The following is a 25204-nucleotide window of genomic DNA, read 5'->3' as shown; positions in this document are numbered from 1 at the left end:
GATGCTTAGTACAGGGATCGCCAGTGGATACTGGGTGTTCGTCTATGATCTGTTTTATTTTTACTAAATTTGCTTTGTGATGGTTCTGACAGTGGCCCAGTTGGCCCTGTCATATGTAAACAATTCCCTTTGTAAATATCATCTAGTGACAAGTGGCATCATGTATACCTAGATGAAGGGCCCAACAAACACCTGCGGAACCACAGAGACTTCCAAGCCCCCCATCTTCTTCTGCTAGCGATCTTTGCCTAATTACCTCACCTCCCGGACGGCACATTAGTTCAGCTATCTTCACCCGACGTCTGAAATATGTGCCCCCTCTACGTCCTTTTATTTCTCCTCACCACGGCTCTCCTAGTAGCACCCTTCTCTTATCCCCCCACCCTCCTCCTCCTCATTGTCCCAATATGGCCACCACTCGAGTTAAGGCTGGAAGTAATTGCTACAAAATCATTTATCCTCCCACACAGATGAAAGTTTCAGTAAAACGATTGAAGTATAACACTATTGAACGTTTCCCTGCTTCCCTTTTTGTTGACCAATTTTACAATGGTCGGTTTGGGAGGCTCAAAAACGATCTCATTTTCTTCACTCGCAACACCCTCTCTTGGTCCACCAGCTTATATAATTCCCTTAACGTCACCTCCTCTATCTCTCATGGGAAACAACTAAAAATTTCCCCATCTGCGTGTTTCAACGGCTCCCTTACAATCTCGCTCTAGAACAACGGTACTGTCATGATCCAAGGCAAAGACACCTGTCTCTCTCTCTCTTTGACCACCTCTTCCCCTCCCTACTCCCCTCTTCTGCGACCGGGTCATCCCATGACTCTCTTTATCTAGCTCCACCCATTTCTCCCTTTCTCCTCCCCTGACCCCCCCCCCCCTCCCACACTCTAATAGGCTGCACCCCTGAGAAGCACAGGTCGGACATCAACCCTCCCCCTCTCCTGTGCCCTCCTCTCTCATTCCTCCCCCCCACAGTACACCCCCCTTTATCACTTCAGCCTTACCTCTAGCTAATTCACTCTTCGTCCAATCTGCACCGTCCCGGTACTCCAATCACATCTCCTCCCACCTATTCCTACCTGCATGTCCTCCTTTTTAGTCCACCGCTCCTCCACCGCCCCCCCCAGTTAACTTTCCTTAAGCTCCTCTTATTCCTCCCTCTCCCCCTATTCTCTACCTCCTCCTCTCCTCGCTATTTACTCCAATTTCCCCACAAACCCATTGCATCTCTCTCCTGCCCCCCCACCTCCACTCCTCCAGAATTGCTATACTACCACTTCTCTTCCTTGGGGAACTCTTTCCATTTCCCTCCCTCGGGCCAGCAGAACCAATTCCTTTATTCAACTTCCCTTTCTCCCAACCCCCCTTACTCTGCCAGATACCCGGTCCCTCACAGCCACCTCTCCGAGCTGACAGGACCTCTCCAACCACCTCCCCTCCTTTCCGCCTTAACCTCCTACTTCCCTATGATTCCACACAGTCCTCCCCTCTCCTTCTACCCCACCGCCTTGAGCCGCACCCATCTCCCCCTAAATGTGTCCTTAATTCCTTTCCTTCTTGCAACGCCAACAAAGACAACCCGCCCTGCACCTCTGATACACCAACTCCCGCTCTCAATCTCCACTTTTCCCGTCCTATGAACCCTAGACCCCAACTCTCCTCCTGTCCTGTCTTCGCCATCAATTCCACCCCCTCCTGTTTCCATCGAGCCACACAACGTTCCTTGCTCTGCCCTACTCTTTCTGAAATTAAGCTAGGCTCTTATCACCTCCATCTCCCAGCTTGTAGCTACCATTTCATTTTTAAGCTCCAAGATCTCCACTTTTCCTTACACCTCTACTCCTTTGGAAAATTCTCACCTTCCCATGAGATGCACCTCGCCCCCCCTCACCCCAGTATAGCCAGGCATAACCAGTCGTCTGCATGCATCATTAATCCACACAAGCCCTTGAACGCCACCCTTCCTCAACTTGCATCTCCGAGTAACCCAACTATCTACACTATTCCGACCATCTCCTCTGTCAGAGGCAAGCATCCACCTAAACCTGAACGTGCACCCCCTTCTAAATACAATATCCCTACACTCTATATAGCCCAAGTGCCCCCGTTATCAAAACAGTTTTGACAGAGCTGCTCTGTCTGCTCCACAACTGAAGATCTGCAAGAAAATACAAACTTGACATCTCCGATACCATCACCTTTCACAATATTGACATGCTCTTCCTCACAGAGACCTGGTTTAACGATACCTGTCACTCTGTTTGATCTCCTATTACCCACAGGCTATTCGATTTTTAGAAATGACAGAACTGAAAAAGTTGGGGGAGGTGTTGCAGTCATCTTTAGAAACCCCCTTCAACTTAAGGCTTTTCCTATCAGCTCCTTCCGCGCATTTGAATGCCTATCTCTTGAGCTTCAACTACACCACCGCTCACCCCTCAGATTCCATGCAGTTTACCGCCCGCCTGGCAGCGGCCCTGCGTTTATGGAGGAACTCACTGACCTCATCAGCGACCAATACTCGCAAAGTGACAATCAGACCTTCGTGGGTGACTTCAATATCCACTGGGACTCACCGCAAGACTCTTCCACAAACTCGCTGGCTGCCTTCCTCTCTGCAAACTATCTTATCCAACACTGCACAGAATCAGCACACTCCAAGGGCTTAATCCTGGACCTTGTTTTCTCTAAAGCAGGCATGCTTTCTATCGCTACCCCTATTCATGTAGACTGGTCTGACCACCTCCTCCTCCCATTCTCTCTTCACCTTGCACACTCTATAACTCTTGGCCAAGCTAAGAGGGCTACCTCCTGGTTTCGTGCCACTAAAAATATTGACACCGTTTCCCTCTGTGACTCAGCTTTGCTGTCACTTCCAAGACTAGACCCAAACCTAGATGTTGGCGAACTCACCTCCCAATGCCTCACAGTCCTTGCAATGGAAATAATGTCGCTCCTCTCCAAAGCAAAAAGAAAAGGCCCATTCCCTCAGCACCTTTGTTCAACAAATCCCTCTATGAAGAAAGGAAGCACCTAAGACTCCTGAAGAAACAATGGAGGCAAGCGCCCTCCACCGATAATTTGACCACGCTTCATTCAGCAAGATCCAAGTACCACAATCACAGCCTCCTTGGGAAAGCGTCGCACTTCAGAACCCTCCTTGATTCAGACAAAAATAGACTCCAAAAACTATTTGAACTCATCAAGAATACTAACTGCTCTCTCCAACCTCCAAGCTGGAGGATTCTACAAAGAAAGCAGCGAATTTCGCTGTATTCTTCGAAAAAGTGAAATCACTGGTGGATCAGGTCGCTCATCCTATCCCTCCTGAGGAGCGCAAATCACTAGTCATTTGGCAGAACTTTGACCCCATCTCTGAAGATGCCCTCCTCAATTGCATCCGCGAAACAAAACCCTCCAACCATTCTCTTGACCCCATCCCTAGTGCCATTGCCATTGACTTCTATACCCATTTGCTTCCCTATTGGACCCCTCTAGTCAACCTCTCCCTCTGTCAAGGCTCCATTCCTGTACCCTTCAAAACTGGGCAGGTCACCCCTCTGCTTAAAAAACCCACTGCTGTTGCAAATGACCTCAACAACTACCGCCCCATCACTAACCTACCCTTTCTTGCGAAGAGCACAGAAAGATGTGTAGCGAAACAACTCTCTCGTCATATCAAGGACAATGATCTTCTTGACAATTTTCAGTCCGGCTTCATCCAAAACTGCAGCACTGAAACAGCCCTGCTGCAAGTGATTGATGACGCGCTGCGGATACTCTATTCGGAAGGGTCTTGTCTTCTAATTCTCCTTGACCTTTCTGCAGCCTTTGACACTGTCAATCACAACACTTTCCTCAACACTCTTCAACAGAGAATGGGAATGGAGTGCACTGTGCTTAAACGGTTTGCTTCCTTCCTCTCTGATAGATCCCAAATGATCAAAATATTGAACAGTCTTTCAGCTCCGTCTGCGGTAGGTCAAGGTATTCCTCAAGGCTCTATACTTGCAACCACACTGTTCAATCTCTATTTAGAACCACTGGGAGATCTCCTAAGTGAATCCAGTGTCCACTATCATTTCTACGCAGACGACACTCAAATCTACCTCAAGGTTGCCTCCACTCACGATGTCTGTATCCTAAGCTCTACTCTAGACTCCATTCAAAACTGGATGTCAACTCATCAACTGATTCTGAATCCCTCCAAAACTGAATTCCTCCTCTTCTCCTCCTCACTCTCCCCTCCCCCGGTGCAATCATGGATGGATCAGATGAATCTACTTAACAATACAATGACAGGGCAAAATCCCTTGTTGTCATACTCGACAAAAAACTCAATCTAATCTCCCACATCAATTCCATTGCAAAGTCTGCACGATACCAATTGCGCCTTCTTTGGGGAATCTGTTGCTTCTTCCCGGAACAGGACCTTATAACCCTGGTGCAATCGCTGGTCCTCTCCAGACTTGACTACTGCAATTCTCTTCTTACTGGCCTCCCCAAATCCCACTTGTCCCCCCTTAAATCTATTCTCCATTCAGCAGCTCGTTTCATTTATGGGGCAAAAAGAAGCGACCACATCACACCGATGTTATCCACCCTCCCCTGGCTTCCCATCGAGGCTAGAGCTATCTACAAGACTGCTTGTATCACCCACAAAGCCTTGCACTCCTCCTCTCCTCGCTACCTGGTGAATAAACTGAAACTCTCTGGAGGCTCTAGACCATCACGTAATGCGGAACATCTACTGCTTGAACCGCCCACTTTCAAGAAGGAAAGAACAATGGCCCAATCCTTTTCAGGCAACGCAGTGAGAATCTAGAACTCACTTCCACCTCAGCTCCGGACCACCACCTCCTCCCAGGCCTTCAAAAGGGACCTCAAAGTTCTCCTCCTCCAAAGACACCTCCACAAGTAATCCACGTCCTCTCTATTATCTGAAGGAAGACCTCCCAGTACTGAAAATTCTACTCTCCATGACTATGGAAGTGCCTTCCCAGTGTGTTCTTGTGGTTGGAGTGTTTGCCATTTATTGCAGTATTATCCTTGTACTTGTGTTTGTACTCTTTTGTAACATGCACACACCACTTTTCCCCTGTAACACACGGTTTGCTACCTCTCACATTTTGTTTGCCTTTGATACTTGCACAAGTGCCACCATTGCCTACGTAACGTTTGCTCCTGTGCCTGAGTGTCTAGCATATATTGCAGTATTATACCTCTAATTGTACTTTGTTTTCTCTTGTAACCTGCACACTTGTCACTTTGTCCTCCTGTGCACATTTTGCTACCTCATGTATTTTGTTTGCTCACATTTGTCACTTTACCTTATGTAACTTAACGTCTTTTTCTGTAATCTGTTCACGTGTAATTTTCTCCTCATGTATCAGTTCTCTTCCTATTGTGAAGCGCTCTGACGCCTTCGGGTAAAGTCCGCCCTATATAAAAATGCATAAATAAATAAATGAATAATCTTGCCCAAGTGCCACAATTGCCTACGTAACGTTTGTTCTTGTGCTTGAGTGCCTGCCATGTATTGCAGTATTATACCTCTATTTGTACTATGCTTTTGTTACCTGCACACATGTCACTTTTACCTCCTGTAATGCACCGTTTTCTACCTCTTGTATTTTGTTTGCTCACAGTTGTCATTTTTGCCTCATGTAACTTAACGTTTGCTTTTGTAATTTGTTCATTTGTAATGTTTCTCCTCGTGTATCAGTTCTGTTCCTACTGTGAAGCACTCTGACACCTTCGGGTAAAGTCCGTGCTATATAGAAACGCATTAAATAAATAAAAATAAATACTAGTGCGCTTCTTCCCAGAGGCTAGACAGCTGCAGGGGGCGACGGCCCGCCCTCTCTCCCCGCTGACAGGCTACTGTACTCTGAGTGACAGGGCCGCCCTCTGACGTTAGCCCACACGCCCCGCCCAGCTCCTCGCGTTCGAACCAGTGACGTCCGTGCCGCTGTTAAGGTGGGATGGTCCTCCTTTAAAAGCCCGCAATGAAGCCGGCTGCTGGGGATTAGAGCTGGTTCAGCAGTGTGCACAGGACCATTTGTAACATGCACTTAAGGCAGAGGCGGTGAAGACTCTTCCAGCCGGCGCAGGGGATGAGGCCCGAGCTCCCAGCACTGACAGAGAAGAACAGCGCCTGACAACGACAGGGGCCCATGTGAGTATGCAGCTTTTCTCCTTTATGCCTGCTCTGTACTGCTGCAGAGAGCACAGCTGGCTGCTGCCTGTGCATCTGCAGTGATGCTATTGCTGATGCAATCTCTGCCAGTGCAGGCATCAGCTGCCTGTCCTGTATCCCTCCAGAAGGTGCGCAGCGCTGCTGCAGGCGGCCAGGCTCACCCTGTGATTCCCGGCAGAACTCCTGTTGATCACACACACATTTAAGAACCCCGTTGGGCATTCTTTTCCAATACACTGTCCACTGTGTGAGGGAGAATGTGGGAAAATAACCTACTAAAAATAGGCAACTGTGATAATCTACAAGGTTAATTCTTCAAATGCTTATTAATACTATTAATTTAAAAAGCGCCTGCTTCCATAGTCGTTTAGCCTCACCGCACTTTAAATAACAGATAACATTATCCCACATCCTTGGCCCTCGGTTAATCAACCCCAGGAGGATAAAAAGCTGAATTGGCCTCTCGCACACCAGAAGCTCCGTATCCCATATTCCAACTTTAAATAACGAAACACATTAATAATAAAAAAATTAATACACCATATTATTAATAGTAATAATTATAATGCTGCACCTACTTCAATGGCACGACACGACCTTTGTATCATATTCGAAAACTGGTTTGAAATAGGAGCAGATAGAAATATCTTTCCAGTACTTTGCACAGATTTGAAGGTTTATAATTTACGAATAATTAATCACCGCTGTGCATGTGAAGCTGAGGTAGGAGCTACGTATGTTGAATGTACAATATCTCACACACCTACCATGACGCTGCAGTGCGTCAGCCACACTTGAATAGAATGGTTCATTTTTTCTTACACGTTTCTCCGTGTTTTTGTGATGATACACCTTGAAGTGGACTTTCATAACAGCGCATCCATAAGGTATGATATAAGAAATGCATAATAGGTAACGAGCATGTTATGGTGCAATAATTTCCTCTGAACTGTAGACTAAGGTTAGCCAAAAAAAGCAGCCAAGCGGCAGAGACTTTCTATTAGATAACACGTCTGACAAGAAAAACCATGTGCCGTGTGGGTGAACTCCACGGCGCTCGAACTCTTAAGGAGTTATTAGCAAGCACATAACGTTGCATAACACCCCCATAATTTAATTCAACATTCCTTCAAACAGGTCGGAATGCTTCTGTGATTGCTGTAAGTCTTAGAGCGATGTCTGTCTTTGGCTGACAGTCATCCTGCTGCTGCTGCCTTATGTTTTTACGTCGAGCCTACCAGACAGCAAAGCTGTCCGGCAGCGAAAGACCTACCGGGAGCTTACCAAGGACATACAGGGCCATGGAGCCTGCCCATTGGTTGTCTCCCCTGTCACTTTCATTTGCCGGATTCTAATTTGTTTGCTTTTCAAGCACTACTTTTTTCTTTTGGATGAAGCACACCATAAGAATGCATGTGTTCTCTCTTATGTACTCCTCTTCCTCGCACTCCGTGTTGCTCTCTGTTGCATGTATGTTTCCACCAGCCCCCGTCATGTACTTCCCCCTGTTGATTTCTTGCCCTTGTGCTTCTCCCCCGCTCCATGTTGCTCTCTTGCCTGTTGCTTCTTTTTTCCCCTCCCCAACCTCTGTGTTGCTTCTCCCTACCTGCACCTCCTCTCTTGCCTGTTCCTTTTCCTCCCTGCCCCCACTCTGTTTCTTGCCCCCTCTTCCTCTCTCACCGGTGTCTACACCTCCCCACCGCCACCCTCTGAGTGGTTTCGGTTTTCCTGCATTTCTTTCACCGAACCCGCATCCTCAGTGGTGCTCCCCTTTCCCCAACCCTCTTTGTTCCGGAACCCCACCCACACTTGGGTAACTCTCTTCATCAGTGCTTAAAAAAATTGGCTTTCGCATATGCATGATGCTCTGTTATACAAAATTGCATGCCTGCTGCATCATATGGCCTATTTTAAACTTGGTTTCTATAGACTGACTACATAACATCGGGGAGGCTGTACAGCATGGCTTATAACTATTGAAAATGGCAATAGGTTTCAAAGGCGAGACCCAGTGGCTTTGCCAATCACTGTTTATAAGTAAAAAAGAACAGGCAATGGACTGAATGCTGGGCAATGCAAACATGCACCCCGTGTCACAGATCTGGGTTTAATCCATCATTTTTTGCTCACCACTCCACCCTTATTTGGACCCTGCCATATGCAAATCATTCTCTACTCTGCTCCTCATAGGAACAGTCCAGTCCGAACTGCCAAGTCAGGGCCTCCCAGGACTGGAAACAAGCATCCTGGGACTGATTTTGGGGTATCTCCCCTCATCAGCCAGGCTAGCCTGAATCCAGTGGCACAGTGAGCATGGTAACCAAGTCTGGGCATATGTTACTGTTCTTAATCACAGATGCACTCCACGATGCGTGGAGGAGGGAACAAGAGGCGCGGGGTTCTAGGAGCTAGCAGCCTCCAATACTAACTGTTTACCACAAAAAGAGCTGCCCCTAGTATAGTGACCCTATTGAAGTTACGGTTGTATTGTGAGTGAGGGCATCTCACAAAATGGGACGGACTGGTCTCACACACCACCTGGTGTCATGCTTCATCATTGACCAGTCCTCCCCCTTTAAAAACTTGGTTTGATAGAGGGCAGGCATACACCTGACGACATGGATGCACTTCTAAACTAAGTTGGGGCCCGTGAGAATGTGAATGTGAATGAGGATAACAATCATAGTTATTTTAAATACATTTTAATGTGACTAATAACAATATGATATTAAAATCAGTGGACGGTGTGTGGGGAATTTATTGTCCCCTACCTGTCGTATAAATGGTCAACATGTTTCTGCCGTGTTGGCCCAAGTGGGTCCAAGGCATTCATCACTTCCTAAGTGTGAAGAAGGGGGCTCTGTTCTTACCAGCTGGTGGCAAGAAACCACTGTGCGGGTGTGGCCTGTGCCACTCTCCACTTCCAAAATGCCTGCCAAATGTCAAGCCCTAAATGTAACTACTACTTGCCCCTTGGGAGAGTGGAGGGAAAACTCCTGTTGTCAACCTGTCTCAGGAAAGTTTCTTTCATTCGTCCTATGCGGCCGCTCCCGGTCCTCCCAGCATTCGTCCTATGCTACTGCTCCCGGTACTCCCAACATTGGTAGAAAGTGGTACCTGTAGATTTATGACATAGCCGAATTTGGTCGAGTAATCACGGCAACGTGTACCGGCACGTGCTGACAGTAGAGGTGTAGAGTCATGCTGACGTCCACTGGATCAGCGATTATCCTACCCCTCACGCTTCCGGCCCCGGTTGTGAAGCAGGGTCAAGCTTCAGACAGCAGTACTGTCTTTTAAATCCTATGCATTTTCTACCAGCAGACCTGTCTCTCAGTTTACTCTTATCTTGACGACTAAGGCCCCATATGTTTTAAAATATATATGCAGTCACTTAACAGATTTGGCATTGTGTCATCAGTTTAGAAAATATCTAATAATGGTAGAGATGGGTGAGAATTTTGCAATTCAAATATACACCAAAAAAGCACTTCAACACCCCCTCAGGGGTAACAAGCGCTATCCTTCTCAATCTAAATAACTGACTAACATTTCCACCACTCAAATTACTTCCATATTACACTTCACTAATTCAACACTAATCCTTTATGGGTACCAGAGTAGCGTGCTACTCACCAGAAAAGCACTTTGACGCCTCGTCAGGGGTAGTAAGCACTATATAAATCCAATTACAATACAACACAAATAGACAGCCATTAAGCGTCCCGTGGCATGCATCCCATATTTAGCAAGCCCACGCTCTTCAATCCACACACTTTGTACTGTGTAACTTTTAGGCTTACTCCTATAATCAGAAAACTTGTCAATATAAGACTCAGCATTGCAAAGTGCAGTTGAGTAAAACTGCTCTTCATGTTTCAGACAAGATTTGTCCGGCTTGGACGCATATTGTAAATTATGGTGACCTTAACAACATATTTATTCATTCCCCATGGGGCACTAGAGAAGACATTAAATAGTCCAGCTACCTGATAAAAGCTTATTGTTGACTCTTTAGCCTGTGGTAGTTTTGCATTCCTTTTCTCCTCCTGGCTTACTCCCTTATAATATAACCAAGGGACCCAGCCATGCTTGCATTGGAGGTCCTTGCTTGTCAACAGGGTGGGGCTACTAAAACGATCTTCTCTTTACTGGGAGGTGAGGATACCACTCCTAAGCAGCATCAGTTCAGCTTCCTCAGTATTCATCCTTTCTAACCACAGAGGTTAGTAACCAGTCTGTGGAGGATCAATGTCTTCTTAGTAAGAGAATAGTTTTGTGTGTCTGTATTTTAGCCTTTTCAAGTTGCCCTTTAACATATTTCTTTCCTATGATTTGATTGTGATTTAAGCTAGAGTCACCTAAATCTTATTAATTTATACAACTGATGGATTATGCATGTTTTGTTCACTTCAGGAGTCGAGAAATCACGTTTCTGCCTATTTATTAAATATGCTAGTTCAGCTCTGTTTTAAAGAATGATTTCATTGTCATATACAGAAACCAATTATTTGCGATTCTTCAATTTTGAAAAAAGATGCATCGAGTGCTTGTTTTAATTTCAAAATGTGCTCACATTTATTGTGTCACCGCCCAGGCGCAGTAATCCTTGTACATTGCATTTCAGTCGTGGTAAATAGAATACTAAAAAGGCCCTTCACAAGAACACGTTGCCAGTGGAAATCTAGGCTGTGATTTGAACTGTTCTCCCCACCTGGAGAGTAGCCAGAGGTGCACACATGGGCACTGCAGTTATTCATGCTGTCAGGTTCATTATCATACAGAATTGATGCCCCCTGATCCACACGCCAGCAGCATACGGGGACATGCTACCGACATAAAACTGAGATGTAGGCAAGGACACTGATCAAATAAAAACTTCTCTCAATTAATGATAAGCATGATGATAATATGCTTCACAAGGGCACTCATTTTTTGTATCCGTTTTAGAAGGATGACAGGCTGTGCCAGCCCCATCAGTGTTCGAACCTGTAATCTGCAGAAAACAGCCCGATCTCAGCAGCAATCACTGTACCTTCTGATCCATCTTAGTAGCATTTTTATTACAGCTTAGGTTTCTTGAAACCATATGTTTGTGAAGATGTAAGATCGCCGTTTGTATTTTTGATCCATAGTTTCAGTGGCTGGTAAGTGTTTTGGAAACTCAGTAGTTCATTCGTTGCCCTTTGCTCGAGAATTTGTCCAGCATTTCCCACTTGTTGGCTTGACATTTCTCAAAACAGCAATTGCATTTTCCAAGCCCAGTTGAGTTGTAATGACTGTTCTTTCATGTAGTATTACCTCCCCAAAGTCTCAAACCTTGACAACACACACTGATACTTCCTATCTCGGTACGTCTGATTTTAGCTGCCCTGAAAGGGAGTAAAGTGTGTCATAGTCCAGTCTCTGAAGCAGTTGCATTAACCTGATGAGCTATCGCGATGGCTATTGTACTCTTAAAAGTGCTGACTTTCCACATTCCTAATTTTCCGAGAGAGCAGCACTGCCTTATCTTGGGTGTGATTTCCCTGCACTCAGCGGTCTGCTCTATCTTGTGTTTGCACTAATGCACTACGGGCAGGAGTTACCTAACAACATAGTTCAGTGTTCCCTTGTGTATTTACAAACACGTTTGGCTTTTTCAATTTGGAATTAAAAACCATACACTGCAAAAAAAACACGATTAAATAGAGGTTACGGGTCATTGCGTAAATTAAAAATCCCTATAATGTGTTATGGTGCACTACACAAATCTTAACTCACCTTCTTGCCGGGTACTGCTCGTGACCTCACACATGACATCACTAATGACACCTCACATTAGATTATTGTTGATGTGGCTTATGGCATCGCATGAAATCAGTGTGATTTGCCTGATGTGCGCATTATTTTCATCAGTTGTATTCTTTTAACTGGTTATTTGTCGCACTGAGTTTCCACAAGCTACTGAACAGATGTATTTCACTTGGGTGTGAATGTTCTGTTAGTGTATGGCCAACACCAGCTGAGGGGCTCTGACCATCTTCTTCCTGAAATGTCAACCGTGAAGAAATTAAACACACACAGCAAACCAGCCATTCTCTGCAAGCGCTGCCAGAATATGGAACTCCATTGCTCTGGGCAGCAGGACAATTTAATCCTCTCTATCACTTAAACCCGCAATGCCACCTCCACGTATCGACATGGCCAGTTACCCACTGGTAAACTTCATTACTCCGAGTACAAGTCTTCTTCGTCTCAAGCTTGAATTCCCACCCGCACTGATCCCATCCTATATTTTGGTTCACGTTTGCTTGTATATGTCAGGATGTGGTCATATGGGCTTCCTGTTATATGGGCCAGTGGGTGGGCATTGGGTGTAGGTTTTCGGCCGGTTCAGGTAATCAATATCTGTGGGAGCGGAGGACTACACCTGCAGTAAGGACTGGACAGGAAGACATGCGAGGAGGTAACTATATAGTCCTCCTTCAACGGTGTTCTTCTATTTACAGAGTTGTCTGTGTTGATAGCTACTATGTATATACAGCACAAAAGCACATGTGAATGTTTATTCTGCAACTATTACTACTCTTACACGATCTTAGGCATGTAGATGTTATGCCTCTTGAATTGCATGCTAAGGATAAACTTATCTAAACCTTTCAGAATTTAGCAGCCTACAATTTCTATTTAGGAAAACACTTCAATGTATAGTGCTATGATGCCATCAGGTTCTATCCATGTCAGTGCTTAATTTGATCCAGTGGCTGGTAACGGCCCCCAACACTAATTTTTGGGGAGAGTCACTTGTTTTTCTGCTTCAGAGATTTAACGAGACCCAGAGGCAAACAAAGTGGAAAGACTGAGAAAGATGGAAAACGCATCATAAAGTGAGAAAGCAGGAGCTGGGCGAAATACCAACACACACCCCCGGGATACCCACCCAACCAGACATCACATAACATACTAATGTATGGCCATTTAAGTTAGAAGATAACTCCCGGACTGTCGTAAGATATCCTATCCAAGGTGTTCTGTTGTATGATGAGACTGTGGAATTCTTTAGTATAAACAATAATTAAAAACTTGCAAATGTATGTTATAATATGTTAATGATGCAGTATCAACTTGTAAAAGGAAATGTAAAATCCCAATAAACAAATTATAAAACAAGCATTTACAATGCAATGGTTTTGCCTTTGGAAAAGTTAGAGCTATTGGCATTGTAAATGACAAAATTTGTATTTATGTGTTGGTTTTGAAAACAGATAAATAAATGGCATTGTCATTTACATTGCCATTAGCTTAATCTCTGCAGTCACTCTGCAGTCACTCTGCACTCCCTAGCACTCACTAGTCACTCTGCACTCCCTAGCCCTCCCTAGTCACTCTGCACTCCCTAGCACTCTGCACTTCCTAGCACTCCCTAGTCACTCTGCACTCCCTAGCACTCTGCACTTCCTAGCACTCCCTAGCACTCTGCACTCCCTAGCACTCCATAGCACTCTGCACTCCCTAGCACTCTGCAGTCACTCTGCACTCCCTAGCACTCCATAGCACTCTGCAGTCACTCTGCACTCCCTAGCACTCTGCACTCCCTAGCACATACTCCCAGACATACTCATCAAAAAACCTCCAGGGTGCAGCCACCTTCGGGTCGTGGCGTCAGTCCCAGGTGTATGTGTGCACACTTCTTGCCTCCCACTGTCCCACACTACAATCACACACAGATCCGACTAGCGTCGTGCTCTAGTGCTTATGTGTGCAGAGTACCCCCCCCCCCCCCACACACACACTCAATCACGGCCCTGTGTGCAACCCCCTTCATTACGCTCTGTCACAAACTGGTGCCTGTGAGGTAAGAGGCCTTGCTTTGACGCCCCGACACGCAACCCCGTGTGTGTAACTGCCTCCGAAATGCAGGGTCAAGCTTTGCTGCTCCACACCCAGCCCCCGCAGCCCCGCCCACCACAAGCGTCTGTGTGCACCTATGTCGTTGGCGGCGCAGCGCGGAGTTCACGTGTGACCTTGGTGTGTCACACCTGTTTGCCATGCTAGTTATCCATGTGTTTCAATCATGTGGCGCCTTGGGTAAAGTGATCGCGTCTGAAAGACATGGGATCCCAGCAGGTAAAAACTCATTGGTGAGTAAAAGTGTCCCCTGCGTGGGGTGCGCAGATGAGTCCATGGCGCACATCCGTGGGGCCTCAGCACTGCACGGCCTCGGACTATCACTGAACACAAACTGGCATCTCCTACCCTGTTTAAAGGTATCTGCGCGTGACCTACATCCAACCCCCCGCAGAGCCGCGCTCAATTAGCCGCACGCTCACACACCCCGCATTTTCGGTGGTATTTCGGAGAGTGTTTGTACTGACAGCCAATTAATCCTGCTCCCCCCGGCAACAAGTTGTGTTCTGCGGTGTGTGGGACATGAAACGGCCCAGCCTGCGGCGCCCGCCATCAATATTTCAGGCTGTGGGGAGCGCACCTCGTCCCACAGAGGAGGAGTGCTTGGGGCCCTTCACATCGACTTCTCGCAGCCTCTGCAGGCGCCATCCGCCCGTAGACGGCCTCTCCCGAAGCCTGTCTGCAGGGGGCAGTAGTAGGGTTCGGGTGGCGCGGTCCATATCCGGTCAGTGGCCGTACTGATCGCTGCGTGCCAGGGAGCACACCTCCACGCGACTGGCGGCGCCTTGGCAATCAAATTAACAGCTCTCAGAAATACAGTCAGAGAGAGCTGTGTCTGCCACCTGCTGGGCTCCTCGCCGCTCATAGCATCTTTACACTACTTACACTACAACCACAGGCTGCGCTGCTCGCACTGCAGCCCAAAGACATTCTACTTGCCTAAAGGAAGTTGTTTTGATGCCACAACACACTTGCATTATAGCTCGCAGATGTGCTACTGCAGCTCTATCCACGCGCCTCTGTTTACACTACAGCTCACCGGCCTCTTACCTAAAGCTGCAGCCGGATTGTTGCACTACTTACTCAGCCCACATGTTGCAGTACTCGCACTACAACCCCCACGTTGCACTATTCACGTTATTGGACACATGTCAGGCTGGTCTTTTATCAATGCAATCTGCGAAGTCGCCGTCCTACATTGGCTGTCCAAAGGGTCTGCCTACACCAGACCCCATCCATTGCACACCTTGCCCTTCAGGCCACACGCTTCCCTACTTCCAGTACAACGTCTGGCACTGCTGACCCCGTCATGGAAGGTCTGTGCGTCTCATGTGTGGGCTGGACTGTGGCGTGGAAAGAGGAACCCGACGCAGTCACGAGAAACGCGTGCGTACTTCTGTCTGTACGTCTGTCACAGCGGCGGAACGGATTTTGCGGTGCCCCCCCTCTTTCACAGTGTCTGTGTCTTGCACAACGCCAGAGACGTCATTGCAACGATCAGGTCAATGAGACCCGGATGTCAGCCCCGACCACCCATTTGACCGAAGTGCGTAATCGATTGAACACGAATACATCTCCGTGTACTTCACTTTCTATACCCCCGGAATAAAGTGTAGTACCCAGAAGCGATGTACTTCTGAATGTGCGCCATTCACAACCCCCATTAGTTCACTCAGTGGAATAAAATGATTAGCATTACAGGAGACAACGCACCTCACTTGAGAAAGAAACAAGGACGCACTCACCTAGACATCTTCCGGTGGCAAATGATAAAAAAAACATGGCGTCCCAAAAAAAAAAATAGGAACCGCCCACCACCGCAATGACGTCGCCAAAGGGGCCGGATGAGAAAAATTCTCAGAAACGCCCACGAGTCGCCTCGCAGGATGACGGATGCCTCTGTTTGCCAATGGCTAGCGTCCATTTATGGAGCTAGCCAATGGGAAACAGAGGCGGGACGAACAGTCATACTGCAAAACAAAAGATTTCGCCTGCGCGAACCGCTGCTTGCGTAGCTTTTCGCCAGGTCGAAACCTAAAAATGATCCCATCACTGCGGTCCTGATGGAACTCCATTGCCTCGTCCTGCTGCCAGCACCACCTTCAACACCAGCTGCATCATTCACAAACCCACAACCAGCACCCGCTTATCTTGAAGACAACCTCCCCATCTCTACACACACCCCCAGGAGATCATGAGAGTGCAGACGAAGAAGTGTGAAAACAAAAAACAAACCACGGCAGCAGACCTTTTCCATCTATGAACCAAGGACCAGGAACAGCAACCCCGTGTTCACCAGGACCCCCCCTTCCCCTCCCCATCCTCCCCTCCCACGGCTCTAGTTTAGGAAAGAGCTGACGTCACCTCTGTAAGGAACACTCCCTCACCATCTGCTTGTATTTTCTTTCTCTCCCTTCCTCTTATGGATATTGTTATAGATATTGCTTTTGTTCTTCCTCCCCTCATATAGTAAAGCGCTTTGATATCCCTCGAGATCTTGTTCGCGCTATATAAAACTTTATAAATAAATAAACCCTGCTCTCGTGGCCAGGTTTGCACTTTGGAAATGCCTCATGCCTACACAAATCCATTTAAAAGACCTTTTTCCTGTACAACATGATCACCGCGTCTGCTTCAATATATTCATGTTATTATGTCTGACAGAAGTTCTTTATTCTTATAATTGTTTTGGAATGATGACGCAGGTTTGATGGAAGCTATTAACTTTACTTCTTGTTGTTTGTTATTATTAAACAAAGAGCTGGGTTTCACAGACAATAACTAAGTGGGAGGGGCCCGGCCATTTCTGCTAATTGTTTATTCTCAAAAGACACAACAATGGTCAGATGTGTTATAAAGACTAAGAACAGGGTGTGATGGGGAGGGAGGAACTTTATACCAGAGACTGGGACCGAGCTCACACAGAACTGCAGCCCCTTCCTTTGCTGCAGGATGCAGGAGGAACAGATCATCATCATCTTTCGGCAAGGTTATCTACCTGCCTGCCCACATCGAAGAGGACAACAGACACTGCGATAGCACTGAACACGGGGCGTTGTTCAGACTGGGTAGGTGGGTGTGAACCATCCTTGAAACTCGAACTAGGCCCTTTCTATGGTGCCAAGATCAGTTTAGAGAGGCAATGAGGTAAGGATGGAATTGCAAATATAAAATAAGAAAGTATTATGATTTCACCAATCCATTACATTATGATTTGCTTTTAACACTTCTGAATCTGGTCGCTACTGTATTGTTTATATTCGCACGGGTTACTATGTTCATGCTGCACACTAGGACAGAGGTTTGATTTTAGAAATAAATCTCTGAAGGTCCCCTAGTTTTTGAGTGTTCTTGTGTGTCCCTCCAGAGGGTCTGAACTCCACTGAATCCCTGTGATATTGCAAGTGATCGATCGTTGCCTGAAACACATCTTGCTCAGATGCAGTTCGGTGGGTTGCGGGGTGGTTGCAGTCCAACTGTCCTTCTGTCTCAGGGTGGTAAGTTGACAAAGTCCTTCGTGCGAGGAGGTCACGGAGGCCCAGCTCAAGGCCGTCTCTTCAAACATTAATACTAACATTGTATAAAATAAATCCGGATTTCATGGCTCCTCAATCATGTCGATTCCAATCCTCCAGCTGGGTCTGGCCACCAGCTCGCCGCTGGCCACACGACGACTTTGTGATTACTGCATTTGTCACAATCTGACCTCAGGCTCATGTTTCACTGCTGTGAGTCAAGCGCATCATGTATGCGGCTCTGAGTCCACTCCGAGGGAGGGTCACTCCTGTCCACTCAGAATCCCTCCGGACATCCCTCTCTTCTCCTTGCAAGATATCGGTCTGTCACGACATGAGGACATCTCTCGACTCAAACTCATCATCCGATTCTATGTATGTGGGCCATACCGCCAACACGCTCCCCGTCCGTGCCACGTGCACCTCCACCCCCTTCCAGACAAGGTCACAGCGCCGCGAGGCCTCTATGTGAGCCGCAGAGCGCTGCGTGAATGCAAGGACCAGGAGCCAGCCATGACCGAGGCCTTTGGTGCTGACTGCAGCAATCCTCAGATCAGGACAGCCATGGGTACACAATCACACGTGTGAAACATGAGAACAAATGGGATCATCCACTGGGGGAAGTCACTGATGATGACACAGGTGACGTCATGAACCAGGAGAGGGGTGAGGCCCCTCATCCTGGTGGGGGACACACTGGTAACATTGCATCTTAAGGTTGGGATCCATGACATGGTACTTATAAAGTATTACACTATTTACACTGAGAATTAACATTAGACATAAATGCGCACAAAAAACCAATATAGAGAAACATGCTGCGCAAACGAGGGGTGCCAGAGAAGGCCGAGTGGGAGCCCCTGAATAAACCATGGAAGTAAAGGAGCACGGAGGGCTCCAGCCAAGGTTCAAAGCATCCAGGAACACAGGGGCAGATAGAGCAGGCATGTTTGCGTTCGCAAAAGGGCGAATCTGCCTTCTCAGGCACTCACCGGGTCTCGTCGGTGGCTGGAGAGCTCCCGCTCCTCGGGACTCTCCTCGGTCTCCGGCGTAGAAGGCGCCGGTTGCAGGCTGCGTATTCCTCCACTTAGGTCCCGGGCCGGCAGCCAATCAGAGCGCGGCCTGGGGAATGACGAGTGTCCTGCAGTACCGCCCCCGGCCTGCCTGACTTCCTGGTCGCGGGCCGGGCGGCGATGGGGACAATTGGTGAAAAACACGAAAACGGGTCCGCGTTGACGGACAGATTCACCTCCCATGCCCCTCCTGGGGGCATACGGAGAGGGGGGGGGGGGCAGGGGCGGGAACGAACATGCAGAGCAGGAAGGCAGGTGCCGGCAATGCCGGACCAGATTCAGGGGCGTTCCCGGCTTTTGGCTGACGTAGGGTGACGTAGCCAAAAGCCAAAAAATCTGGGGAACGCCCCCGAATCTGGTCCGGCATTGACGGACAGGCCAGTCTTCCAATGGCTAGCCTCCATTTATGGAGCTAGCCAATGGAAGACGGGGTGGATTCCAAGCCCCATATACTATATCTCATTAGGTTTTTTCCTAGCACATGCGTACTTCGTACGCATTGGCTAGGGCAAAACCTAAAAATTAAAATGAGAAAGCAGGAGCTTGCAAGAGTGAGATAAAGAGGTAGGGAGTGTTTGATAGTGGATGAAAGAGGCATGAGGTGGATTCAAGCCTAAGCATCCTTGCTATTGGGTGCTCTGATATTTAATAGCACTATTCCTGGGCTTCTGAGTAGACCTTTGGGTTTCAGCTCTCATTCTTTTACAAATTAAACGCTATCCATACTGGACAAAACATAATAAATAAATAAATGACGGTGTGTGCATGTGTTGGTGTGTGACAGGACAGATTTACACTGTGTGCGTTATGTTCGACATAGGTCGTTGGTTGTGTTACTATTTGATGGTGGGCGCATGAATGTATGTGGTAGTTGTATGTCCATATGATGGATGTTGTTTCGACATGTCGAGTGTGTGAATATTTATATATATATATATATATATATATCACACAACTTGTGGTGCGCTCAGCTACCCAAAAGAGTTTCCCCTGTTTATAGTGGTTGTGTGAAGGTATGTTGGTGTGTGTGTGTATGGTTCTATGCTGATAGGTATGCAAGTATCTCTTGGTGGGTGTGTGGGCCAATGGTATTGGTTGTGTGGCCGTATATAACGGAAGGCAAGGAATGGTAGGTGTTTTTTCATGTGAAGGTGGGCATGTGGACCTGTAATCGTACCGTGGTTTATATTGGTCTATGTAGTTGTTTATGCAGTCGTAGATTATGGTGGATGTGTAGTTATATGATGGTGTATGATTATGATCCTGACACCGGGACTCCGCACGCCTGTGACTCCATGTGTCTGAGATTTATCAAGATCTTCCATGGGTACTGAGGACCCATAATACAGACCTCTGTTTTTCTTATATTGACAAGCTTTACCTTCTACAATACATCTGTGGACTTTGTTGCTTCCTGACGTTATAACGGCATGACAGATGCAGACACACCTTTTACAGTCCAACTTTATATATATGTACAGCTCTGAGAAAAGATGTATCATGGTTTTCGAAAATTAAGAAGGAATCAGATATAGAAGGTTGGGGATTATTACGTCCAAGGCCAGCATTTTGGGTCTACGCTAAAAATGTATTCATACAATTTTTCGCCCTGAGGAAGTTCCTTTCATAGGAACGAAACGCGTTGGCTGTTTTTGAGTGCTTATTACGAAGGAAAATAAAGAACTTTTTGAAAAAAAAATGACCAGACTATGACTTCATCCAGGTGCTGCCTCCACTCTTGCATTGAATGGTGTGTGTGTGTGTTTGCATTTGATAGTTGGATGTATGAGGATGAGTGTGTTTATGTATGATGATAATTAAGTTGTTAAGTATCTGTGTACATGTGTGACGGTGGGTATATTGTTGTGAGATGGTGGTTGTTTTTGAGATATATGAGAATTTGAGGTGGGTTTATGATTTTACGATGGTCGATGTGGGTAGAACTGAAATACTCGTATTGCTGAAGAGAGACCACAACAGTAACTTAATTGTAAACAGCTTAAAAATGGTTTCCTTGATGAAAAATGAACACACCAGTGATGTCACTAAAATTTACAAGGGATCTTCAACCATAACTTCACTTTAACTATGTTTTTGCGGCTTTATGTTCCTTTGCTTTCAGCTTATCTTTGTCAATGCAAAGATGTTCATCCTTGTGTAAATCCTTCTCGACCACACCCTCAAGGATCTGTGCTGCAAAAGTTGCTAGGCAACGTGTCTATTGCACAAGAAAAACAAACCACCCGGGTGCACTTCTGCTTCATTGGATCTTAACCCGTGATGTGCATCTTAAGTTCGTAGGCACCGCTCGGGTTCCATCCCTGGGCACATCCCTCAAACTTGGGGAAACCTACTGAAGAGTGATACATTCATCGTCTGGAGCCCATACTTCTTTATCACAAGGAACAATTCCGTCGTTTTCAGCTCGTCCATGCCACTACACAAGTTAACCAACCGCATTCAAATCAGTCTAGACCCCCCACTTACAGTAGGCCGGTCTACGACCCTTCTGCATGAGAACACAAGTGTCCTCCACAGTATTTCAGCCATATTGTGTTTCATCAGTGAAGGGGGACATGAGTCCCACAAAGATGTCGGATTCCACGTTCAGTCCTATCAGTGATGAATTTATTTATTTATTTATTTAAAACATTTGTATAGCGCATCTGTCACCTGGCAGGTATCCTGGCGCTGAGAGCTTACTCCTAAGATGGAAAGAAACGGGAGACTGTTTAGGGGTTAGAGGTGGGGGAATTAGGGGAAGAGCCAAGTTTTAATCCGCTTTCTGAAAGGAAGGAGTTGTGGAATTTGGCGGATGTCGACCGGCAAACTATTCCAAAGTTTAGCGGCTGCCACTCTGAAGGATCTTCCTCCAGTCCTTACCTTGTTAAATCTGGGTACCAACACAAGGCAGGCTGAGGTGGATCGGAGAGTTCTGGTGGGTGTGTACCAGGAAAAAAATTTTTGTAGGGATCTGGGGCCAGTTCCGTGTAGTGCTTTGAAGACAAGGCAGAGTGCTTTAAAAGCTATTCGCTGCTTCAAAGGGAGCCAATGTAGCTCGGCTAAGGCTGCTGTGGCCGAGGATCTCCTGGTCCAACCGAGGGCTAGTTTGGCTGCGGCCGACTGGACTCTTTGGAGTCTGTCCAGTAGAACAGCTGGGGACTCGAGCAGAAGAGCATTGCAATAGTCAAGGCGACTAAGGATAGTGCACCTGACTATTAGTGCTCGAGCCTGTGCGGGGAGTAGTGGCATGATTTTGCGTAAGGAACGCAGTAGGGCCGAGCAGGTGGAGACTGTTTTGGTTACCTGCGTTTCCATGCTGAGGTTGTTGTTTAGCATAACACCCAGATTGCGGACATTAGTGACCGGCTGTGGTTTTTCTGGGTTTTCCGGGGGCCAGAATTCCGTGGGGAATAGGCGAGGAATCCGGCTCCCAGAACAGAACAGGACCTCGGTCTTGGAGGAATTGAATTGCAGGGAATTCTTGTGCAGCCAGCCGGTTGTGTCTCTTAAGCAGTCGTGGAACGATTCCATGGGGATTGAGTCTTCCCCCTCCCAGGAGAGGTGGTCTCTAGACTCGAAGTCAAGTCACCTTATTCAACTGCGACTCAATCCTCCATCACACAATACAGGAAACAGAAAATGGACCTAGAGGGGACCCATGAAGTCTTTTGTGTGAACCGCTGTGTGTTACAGCTTGCCTTTTAATTTGTTTCATATAATTCTTCAAATGCTTTATCTCTCTTTGTGGCAATTTAAATTTAGCCTCAAGGTCTCCTTACCTATCGCCTGTATGTTCTCACAACGTTATGCCACCCTATCTTACTTCAACATAGCATGATAGAGGAACTCTTCACTTCACCTTGAAAGTATTTGTCCTCCTTCCAGATAGCATTTCTGCTTTTTTCGGTTCCTTGGAGGACTCAGTGCTTCACTAAGAATAACTGGCCTGCTCACAAAGTCGTAAATTCACTCCAGTTTTGTTATTTCGTTACATGCCACACATTTCTGCCTTTCTTAGAATGTCTTAGATTTCACAATGAGTTTAGGAGCAGGTGTTCCCAGGAGAGCTCTCATGCATAACAATGTATGCGATGGTGCATTTGCTAAAGCTCCTACATTCCCACCAACCGTTAGAGGTGATCTAGTGCCAAGAAACCCTGGTTTCAGTGTACGCTGTGCTTAAAAAAAACCTAAAAATATGTAACGAAAATAAATAGATGGTCATGACCAATTTTGCTGCCCTATGGTGCTCAAAATCTTTCATTTGCCAAATGTCCTCATGGTGGAACATCCAAATGACCATGCATGGTAGAGGAAACATAATTTGCTTTTTATTTAGCGCTTAATGTTGGGTTTTCTACTGTTTCTAAGCACAGTAAGTAACGGATGTTACTTTCACCGAAAGTATTTATTTCAGAATGATGAAAGGATGAGCTAGCCTATGGAGACTCGTGGCCTCTAGGTCACACACAGATGTCAGCAGTAAGATCTTAAATCAGCCACCTGTTCTTGCAATGGTAAAAGCCTACAGTCATTCATGCATTCATTCATTCATCCTTCTTGTGCAGCTAGTTTGCTCTATATTCAGAGTACCAAAAATAGAGAGGGAAACAACTTATACTCTGGGTGTGCAAAGCAAAGAGGGCAATAACTGTGGCTCTTATATGGAATTGGTGATAGGGTGGCCACCCTAAATCGGCCAAACTGACATATTTTTCATCACAACCACCTAATGGCAGAGCCAATGAATGCTTCGCTTTTGGGTTCACCCTTGTAAGTGGACGTGGAGATGCAGAAGACGGGAGATTGAAGTCCAGCCTTGGAATGGCGGCAGCCCGGTTCACATCTTCCTGACTCAGGACCGTAATCCTAGACGCTGTCGTGCTACGTCTGCTGATTGTGCACAGTACTATTGTGGTTGGGTGTAGGTTAGTGAGTTCAACCTGTTTCTCAACAGAGTAACTTTATCCTTGACACATTATTCAGCCACTCAGCAGTTTAACTGAAGATTGGACAGACTTTCATCCTTAGATAGCTTGTTCATATCTCGCTACAGGCGGAGTCCATTGCTGTCTTGTGGATTCTCAGTGCTCCCTGTGACTCCTGTCAGGGACGGCCTTAGGCATGTGAAAGCTGTGCAAACAATATCAACAAGAGAGAGAGGGCATGAGTGGACACTCCTATACCCCTGTCAGTACATCAAAACAACTTAGGAGTGACTCTGAAGAAAAACAATAATAATTTGAATATGTGTTAAGGTGTATTAATCCCCCACCAAACAAAGGTGAACCAATTTGAGGGAACCCCCGATTGGCAACCTTTGCCCTTGTGTGTTTACAAACGAAAGAGGAAGACAAGTCTTTCTCTTTGTAAAAGGACCTTCACTCACCACTAGTTGTGATATGCTTCATCATTGGGTCCCCGCTGGGGTGGCCGAATGCCCCCCCAGCGTGCTACAACGTCTGAATTACAGCAGAGCGGGATGGTGATGTGTGTAACAGTGCTCAAACTGAAATGTGAATATAACTGTGAGTGCGAAATTAAAAAATACGAGGTTGAAACCTGTACAAAAATCTTTAATAAAGGCCAACCTGTATTAGGATTTAAAACGTGTGTATACGGACAAGACTAGGTACTATATTAGGAAACCTGTGTCCTTAGATAAAATACTCGGTCAACATGTGTCTGCTGTCGATTACGCAAAATCGCTCCGCATTCGTCAGGACAATAACAGATGGCACTCCGGTGGTATGCACACGCTAAGGTGCACCCTTCCGTGAGGCTCTTAGTGTGAAAAGAGAAAAAATGTTTTAATGGTATTACTCACGGATTTTACCCGTGGTAGCTCACTGTAATTCACAGAAGCAAACAGTACCTGAAAAAACAAGACACACTAACACATATTGATACAGACCAACATATAATTCATTTTTCTGTTAGATGTCAGCAGGTTTTGAGTGACATGACATATTCATTATCGTATAGCCTCTGCATACCATTGTACTGTCATTGTAATATGGTAGAGAACCCTCCTACGAAATGATCAGAGGATGGGATACCTCCCTCCTTTATGAGTTTGTAAGTATTTTCAATGAAGAAGAGAAACCGATAGCGCTGTTATTAGAAGCCTATAGGTTAACTTAAGCAACGTTTTGCTGAGGCTTTCCCTCCTGACCACATCATTAGGGTGCTTAAGATATAAATAAAAAGAAATGCCATTTGTGGGTTGCCAATTGGGGGTTCCCTCAAATTGGTTCACCCTTGTTTGGTGGGGGATTAATACAGCTTAACACATATTCAAATTATTATTGTTTTTCTTCACTGAGTCACTCCTAAGTTGTTTTTGATGTGAAAGCTGTGCACCTGCACAGGGCCACCAAACCCTAGGGGCCACCATACCAATATATATCCTTAATATAATAATCCTCTGAGGATGGATACATATTTGCGTGGTGGCCCGGGCAGGGATTTGGCGGCCTCCGGCTCTGTTCCACTTCCTAACACCCTGACCCCCCC

General features: G+C 46.5%; 1 protein-coding gene across 4 annotated transcripts in view; it reads left to right on the top strand.

Moving 5' to 3' along the window:
• PSPH (phosphoserine phosphatase) overlaps positions 1-25204 on the top strand; it is a 210024-nt gene that overhangs the window by 136825 nt on the left and 47995 nt on the right. Inside the window, exon 1 of one of the 4 annotated variants that reach the window (XM_086958483.1) lies at positions 6014-6186. The exons of 2 other annotated variants lie outside the window; for them this stretch is intronic. The gene's annotated coding sequence lies outside the window, so the exon portion shown is untranslated. Of the gene's footprint in view, positions 1-6013; positions 6187-25204 lie in introns of those variants that run through there. One more of the 4 variants, XM_086958484.1, reaches the window with a different exon arrangement.

This window comes from Lissotriton vulgaris, chromosome 2_1, assembly GCF_964263255.1.
Source record: "Lissotriton vulgaris chromosome 2_1, aLisVul1.2, whole genome shotgun sequence".
NCBI classification, from domain to species: domain Eukaryota; kingdom Metazoa; phylum Chordata; class Amphibia; order Caudata; family Salamandridae; genus Lissotriton; species Lissotriton vulgaris.
Note: the sequence above shows the minus strand (reverse complement) of the source record. Positions and strands in the feature narration are given on the sequence as shown.